Source organism: Tupaia chinensis, unplaced genomic scaffold (assembly GCF_000334495.1).
Source record: "Tupaia chinensis unplaced genomic scaffold, TupChi_1.0 Scaffold000146_1, whole genome shotgun sequence".
Classification (NCBI taxonomy): domain Eukaryota; kingdom Metazoa; phylum Chordata; class Mammalia; order Scandentia; family Tupaiidae; genus Tupaia; species Tupaia belangeri.
The window spans coordinates 17,316,371-17,324,091 of record NW_006159616.1 but is presented as its reverse complement, the minus strand read 5'-3'; the positions used below and the strand labels follow the sequence as shown (position 1 = coordinate 17,324,091).

The following is a 7,721-nucleotide window of genomic DNA, read 5'->3' as shown; positions in this document are numbered from 1 at the left end:
AATGTCCTTAACTACCACGCCACCTGCCGGTCCTAAGATGGAGAACATTAAAAAAAAAAATTGCCACAGATCATGTGCTCTCACTAGAGAGGAGAAAACAGCCCACATGGGGCATGATCGTGTTACAATTCATTCTCTTACCTCTTCCAACTTTTAGGGTTTGGGACATGTGTTCACACAGACCTGGTGTGTTTCTTTTTAAATTAAATTAAATTAATTAATTATTTTAAATTTGACCAGAAAGGGGGAGAGAGAGAGAGAGAGAGAGAAAATGAGAAAGCAAGCTACCAGGTCCAGGACTTGAACAGTGGTCAGCGATGTGGGAGTCTAGTGCCCTTAGCAATCATGCCACCTGCCAGCCCCCTTGGCAAGTTTCTTAAGCTGCCAAGTCCAGGACTTGAACCATGCAGTTGGTCCTGTGGGAGCAGCTGCCTTAACCACCACACCTGGAAACTAATGGAAAACTCTTTTTTTCTTTAAGAGGTTTGTGTCATAGGGCATATACATTTGCCAGAGAGAGATGAAGAAAGACAGAGACGGAAAGCGAGAAATCAACCTCCGGTGGCCTCCATCCCACTCCTGGGATTTTGGGCATGTATGCACACGCACGCGCGCGCACGCACACACACACACACACACACACGGCATGGCTTTCAAGGCTCCAGGTCTGGGACTCAAACGGTGTCAGCCACATGGGAGTCCAGTGCCTTAACCACCATGCCACCTGCTGGCCTCCCAAAAGCAGAACTCTTAAAACTCAACAGGTTCAGCCCTGTGGCTTGGTAGTTAACAGAGCAGAAACTCACAAGCTGACTGCAATTCAAATCCCAGCCTTGGCAGCTTGAAAAATATGCCAAGTGCTTGTATGTGCAATTCCCAAATCCTGAAAGGATGAAAGAATGAGGAGAGGGGATTGCAGCATGGCCACACCCCACTGAGGGTACCTTCTCATTCTCTCTCAAGTTTCTTAGGCAAGTGTGCAGGTCCTCTGGAAAACACACACACACACACACACACACACACACACACAGAGACACAAAACATCCACAAACATACAAAAAACCCAACTACCATAATACCACCTAATACCCAATACGATGGCTACCGTACCCAATAGAAAATAGTGTTGGTAAAATATGGAAAAATTGGAACCTAGAATTCTATACTAAACCAGCAAGCATGTAAAAGAGCAAAATTAAAAATGTTGAGCAATAAGCTAAGGCTAAAAACTTCCTTCCCAACCAACCTTCGTAAGGGAAACTATTGGAAGTTGAGTTCTAACAAAATAAGCAATAAAAATCAAAAAGAAAAAAGGATAGGATACAGTAAAATGAGGACTGATCCTGGAAGAGATTCTCAGGAAGATGGCGACAGGAATCCTAAAATGAAGTTAATGTAGCAGGCCTAACAGTCGATAGTGTAGAGAGCTCTGAGAGGAATGCCTCTTCAGAGGGGAAAAAAAAAACGTAATTGATGGATTATTTGATATATTCGTATTGAAAGGAATATTCGAAGTCTGTTGAAGAGTTGGAGAATAGTGACAGATACATAGAAATGTAAAAAATGAAGCTATATGGAAGCTCTATATGTGCCAATAGGCCTTGTCATCTGGTGGGCTTCTCTGGGATCTCTGATACCCTTTCTGGGGAGGGGGGGTAGGCTGCAAAGTCAAAATTAGTTTCATAATAATAACTATGCTATTATTATATGCCCTTTTCACTCTCATTCTCTCATGAGTACTCAGTGTTGTTTTCTTGAGGTTACATTATGTATGGTATCATTGTTCTTATGTTTAAAAGAATGTATACTCAAGTCCTAAGTTTTCTAAAAATTTCTAAACTGACAGATTGAAAACAAGAATTTCCACGGGAACCAGCAGTTAGCGTAATGGCTATGTCGCTGGACTCCCACGTAGTCGACCGCGGTTCGTGTCTCGGACCCGGTGGCTTAAATCTCACGCTGGGCGCGTGTGCGTGCGTGCCCAAGATCCCGAGAGGAGAATGGAGGAGAAGGGATTGCGGCGTGACCATCCCCCCCGGGGGGTGATTTCTCGCTTTCTGTCTCTATGTCTCTGTCTGTCTGGCGAGCGCACGCACCCTTATAGCAGAAAAAAAAAAAAAAAAAAAAAAAAACAAGAATTTCCAGAGACTGGGACCAGCAGGTGGCATAATAGTTACATTGCTGGATTCCCACGTAGTCAAACCACAGTTCGAGTCCCAGACCCAGCAGCTTAAAACTCATGCCGGGCCCATGTGCATGCATGCCCAAAATACTGAGAAAAGAATGGAAGGGAGGGGATTGTGGTATGGCCATCCCCCGGGAGGTGATAACTTGCCTTCTGTTTCTTCGTCTCTCTGCTGAGCACATGTGCCCTTTAGCAGAAACTGCTCTTAAAAAAAAAAAAAAATCCAGAGACTAATTCCATTCCATTCTTTCACTATGTTTTTTCCCCTTAGTTTGCAATAGGGCAGGTGCATTCACCATAGAGAGACAGAGAGAGAGAGAGAAAATGAGAATTACCCCTGGGGGGACGGCCTTGCTGTAATCTCTTTTCCTCCATTCTCTTCTTGGGATTTTGGGCACCTATAATTACCATAATGGTGGTATTAATTCATTACTTTGAAGATTAATATAGTATACAAATAACAATAATATCTCATGCCCACATTCACTCTAGGAATAGTAGCCATCGGGTTTTTTGTTGAAGCCTATAATTTCAAACTCAAACTTCTAGGCTATAATCCTATTTATTACTGAATTTCAGCAACTTAATCTATACCAAGCAAATTCTATTCGATTTGGGGAAGTTTGCCTAATTGCCACAACTGAAGATTCATTACTGTCCATATGTTCCACAATAATCTGATTGAAATAAACTGAATCAGCTAATAAAAACGTATAATTTTTTATGATACTTGGTGCTCATACACTTTAAAGGAAAAAGCAGATTTGGGAACTAATTAACACCAGACAGCATGGGTGCTTTGTGCTGAGTAAGAGCTGTTCCATGGAAAGAAAGGGTGTCAGATACTACTTGGGGTCATTTCGTAGCTACTAAGAAACTAAGCCACTCACTCATCAGGCACTAAAAAAGCAACCATTTAACAGAACTTGGTAAAAATTTCCTACTTCATTTTTGTAAAAGTTCCAACTATACAGCTTGAAGTCTTACATAATACAACCCCTCTCATATAAAGCCCTACCATGCTCCCTCTTTTTTTTTTTTTAAGAGAGGTTTTTGCTATAGGGCACGTGCGCTCGCCAGAGAGACAGAGAGACAGAAAGCGAGAAATCACCCCTCCCCTGGGGGGATGGCCACGCCGCAATCCCTTCTCCTCCATTCTCCTCTCGGGATCTTGGGCACGCACGCACACGTGCCCGGTGTGAGTTTAAGCCACCGGGTCCGGGACTCAAACTGCGGTCGACTACATGGGAGTCCAGCGGCACAGCCATTACTCTAACTGCTGGTCCCCCCCTTTTTTTTTTTTTTAAAGGTTTGCTCCAGAGACAGACAAAGAGAGTGGGAAAGTGAGAACTCATTCCCCAAGGGGGATGGCCATACCACAGTCCCTCCTCCATTTTCCTCTAAGGATTTTGGACACATGCATGCACATGCACGAGTGTGCACATGCGTGTGCACACACACATACACACGGTGTGGTTTTCAAGCCACTGGGTTTGGGACTCGAACCATGCTGTGGGCCATATGGGATCCAGCCCCCTTAGCCTCCACCCACTGGCCCCTAAGCCACACCATTGTCCGATGCCACCTCCTACCTCAACACAGCCGTCTCCTTTCATTTACATGAGGAACATCTTTGGAACGTGTGGAAATAAGGTCCTGTACAAGGGATTCATCCTCAAAAAGTAAAGCACCCCAGCCATGTATTTGGAATCATTCTATATCAAATGTGCTACAGACTGTACTAACTCATCCTGCCTGATCTTTTGTAAGGAACATTTCAAGTAGAACAGGATTTAGTGAGACCAATCTATACCTATTGTAAAAATTTAGCTCTACTTAACTGACAAAAACAAACTGTACAAAAATATATCTGATCCATCTGAAGCTTATTTTCTTTTAAAAACATCATTTTATGCTGGTGCAAAAATGATAAAAACAAGCAACCTTTTCCCACTGCAATAAAGAAACATAAGAAGAAGATAATCAATATCTGTCAGATGAAAAAGGACAGGCCCAGCAAGGGAAAAACGGCTGTTTCATCTTCTGGCACGATATTCACAAGCTCGGACTGAGTCTCCACAGGCTCTGATTCACTCTGGAGCCCAAGTATCAAGGCATGTGTTTCAATTTGCTCTCTTCCTCTTGCACCTGACTTCAAATAATTTTCCTAAGTGAAAATTTAGATTTATCAAGCTGGTTAATAAATTAATTCTTTCTAATAACAAGCTCTTCAAGAATGGTTTGGTTGCTAACACTGCAATTCATTCCTCGAGAATATATGTTTTCCATAAAGTAAAATGCTCTTAGACAAAATGAGTATGGTGTTAGCAAAATACTGAGTCGCTTTAATCAGTTAAGTTCACTGAACGTCAGCCTGGCTCTAGGTACTACCTGAAGAACAAGACTACTACAGGAGCCCTGCTCTAAAGGAAAATACAAGCTAGATGTAGGTTTTTCCCCATATAAAAAAAGTCCTGGGACCAGCAGTGGGTGTAATGGATATGTCGCTGGACTCCTACGTAGTCAACCATGGTTCGAGACCCAGACCCGGTGGCTTAAACACACGCTGGGCTCATGTGCGTGCGTGCCCAAGATCCCAAGAGGAGAAGGGAGGAGTAGGGATTGCAGTGTGGCCATACCCCCAGAGAGTGATTTCTCGCTGTCTTTCTGATTCTGTTTTTCTGGAGTGCAAGCGCCCTATAGCAAAAAACCTCTCCAAAAAAAATAATAATAATAAAAAAAAGGTCCTTTATACACACTGACTTAACTAAATGACATAAAACACAAATGCTAATTTTTTTTTCTAGTTTTTGCCACAGGGCACATGCACTTACTTGCTGGAAAGTGACAGTGAGAGGGAAAATGAGAAAACAACCCCCAGGGAAGATGGCCACCCCATAATCCCTTTCCTTCCATTCCCCTTTTGGGATCTGTGTGTTTTTCAAGATGCTGAGTCTGAGACTGAAACCATGGAGTTGTCCATGTGGGTTCCAGCACCTTAACCACCATGTCACCTGCTGGACCCAGAAATGCTAATATTAATGGTGCAAATAAGTTCAGGGCAGTCAGAATGCAAAGAAAATTTCATGAGGTAGTAAGATCCAGGGGAACATGAAAAGTAGAATTTTCATTTGCTTTGGGTGTCTGAGATGGGCTAAGGCATTTCAGAGAAAAAAATACCCTGAGGAAACAGGATGGTATTGGGACAGAAAGAATACCAACCAACTGGCAAGAGTAAAGGAGCACAATATGCTAGAAATGGGCAAGAAATGAACTGGGACCTCCATCCATCTGCTCATTCATTCAGCAAACTTTTTTTTTTGTTTTGTTTTAATTATTTTATTTAACTTTATTTATTTATTTATTTTAACTTGACCAGAGAGGGACAGAGCAAGAAAAAGAGAGAGAGAGAGAGGAAGTGAGAAAACAAGCCACCAGGTCTGGGATTTGAACCACGGTCAGCCACATAGGAGTTAAGTGCCCTTAGCCACCACACCGCCTGCCAGCCTCCCAGCAAACATTTATAAGTAGCTACTACGTGCCCTACACTGTTCAGGGATATAATGGTGGCCCAGCCAGCCACAATCTGACCACATGGAACTCGCTTTGCTGTGAAGAAGGTAGAAAGATCATCACCATCAGGTAGACAGAAACTATACAGAAGTCAGTCAAAGATTTCTGGGTAGAGAAATAATGTGATTGGTACTGTTTGTTAATATTAATTTGGTGTAGTGTGACTTAAACAGACAAAAACCAAAATCAGACAGACCTGAAGGAAACAGCAACAGACATTCTGGTTTGATGTAATGGGAGCTGGCCAGCAGCCTAAAGCTGAAACAGAAATGAAGGGATCAGAATTGACTGAAATCCTGAAACTGTCATGAATCTACAGGACAATCAAAGGGGCTCAATTACTACATGCTAAATGGAGAAGAATCAAAGAGCGTTGCAGGTTTTTGGCTTGAATGTATGGGTTAGGGAGAAATCTGGAGGTAGTTAGACTTAGAGGGAAAGTGGATTTTGAACATTTAGTCATGATATCCAGAAGGCAGACAGAGACGAAGACTTGAAGTAAAAGACTTAAAGAGTGCATGCATGGGACCAACAGTTAGCGTAATGGCTATGTCACTGGACTACCACGTAGTCGACTGCAGTTCGCGTCCTGGAGCCGGTGGCTTACGGTTGTGCATACCCAAGAGCCCGAGAGGAGAATGGAGGAGAAGGGACTGCAGTGTGGCCATCCCCCCGGGGGTGATTTCTTGCTTTCTGTCTCTCTGTCTCTGTCTGTCTGTCGAGCGCACATGCCCTATAGCAAAACAAACAAACAAACAAACAAAAAAACCTCTCCCCCCCAAAAAAATTAATAAATAAATAAGGGAACCAGCAGTTAGTGTAATGGCTATGTCACTGGACTCCCATCCCGGACCCGGTGGCTTAAAACTCACGCCAGGCGCGTGTGCGTGCATGCCCAAGATCCCAAGAGGAGAATGGAGGAGAAGGGACTGCAGCATGACCATCCTCCCTGGGGGGTGATTTCTCGCTTTCTGTCTCTATGTCTCTCTCTGTCTGTCTGGCGAGTGCACGTGTCCTATAGCAAAAAAAAATAAATAAATAAAATAAAAATAAAAGAGTGCATGCATACAAATTAGTAGCAAACAAAACACTTCTACTCATGTTTTTTCATTCAATACATTAATATTAACAAAATGTCTTAATGGTTGGAGCCAGAACCCCCATTTTACAAATAAAAATACTAAAGATCAAAAAGATCAAATGACTTGTCTAAGATAAGGAGGGGTTTATTTGGTTATAAACTACTGACCCAAAAACTGGCTAGAAATCTGGGACCAGCTGACGATGTAATGGTTATGTCGTTGAACTCCCACGTAGTCAACAGCTGTTTGAGTCCTGGACCCAATGGCTTAAAACTTCAAGCTGTGCGCATGTGCGCCCAAGATCACGAGAGAGGAATGAAGGACAAGAGACTGCAGCTTGGCCATCACTCCAGGAGGTGATTTTTCACTTTCTGTCTCTCTCTGGTGAGCACATGCACCCTATATCAAAAGTCTCTTAAAAAAAAAAGGAACTAGTAATGTGGGTGGCCTGGTTCAAAAGAAACTTTGGTTTATGAAAGTGAAAGTCAATGCTCTACAGAGAAAAAACTAGGTATTCACAATACATATACCATGGGGCCAGCGGGTGGCATGGTGCTTAAGTGCTGGACTCCCGAGTAGCCACAACACAAGTCCTGGGCCTGGCGGCTTCAAACTCACACTGGGCGTGTGTGCATGTGTGCCCAAAATTCCAAGAGGAGAATGGAGGAGAAGGGATTGTACTATTGGGGGGCGGGGGGGGGCGGTGATTGCTCGCTTTCTGTCTCTCTATCTCTCCAGCAAGCAAAAATCTCTCTCAAAAAGCAAACAAAAAAACACAACACAGAGGCTTGCAGCTGGCATTGGGTCAAGAGTGCTAGATTCCTTCACGGCCAACCACAGTTTGAGTCCCGGACCTGGTGGCTTGCTTTCTTACTTTCCTT

At 43.3% G+C, this 7,721-nt stretch overlaps 1 protein-coding gene across 3 annotated transcripts in view; it reads right to left on the bottom strand.

Annotated features, from left to right (window-relative positions):
* Positions 1-7,721, bottom strand: part of DNAJC11 (DnaJ heat shock protein family (Hsp40) member C11) — a 107,489-nt gene that overhangs the window by 78,328 nt on the left and 21,440 nt on the right. The window contains exon 2 of one of the 3 annotated variants that reach the window (XM_006145391.2): positions 5,955-6,016. The exons of the other annotated variants lie outside the window; for them this stretch is intronic. The gene's annotated coding sequence lies outside the window, so the exon portion shown is untranslated. The remainder of the gene's footprint in view (positions 1-5,954; positions 6,017-7,721) is intronic. 3 annotated transcript variants of the gene reach the window in all.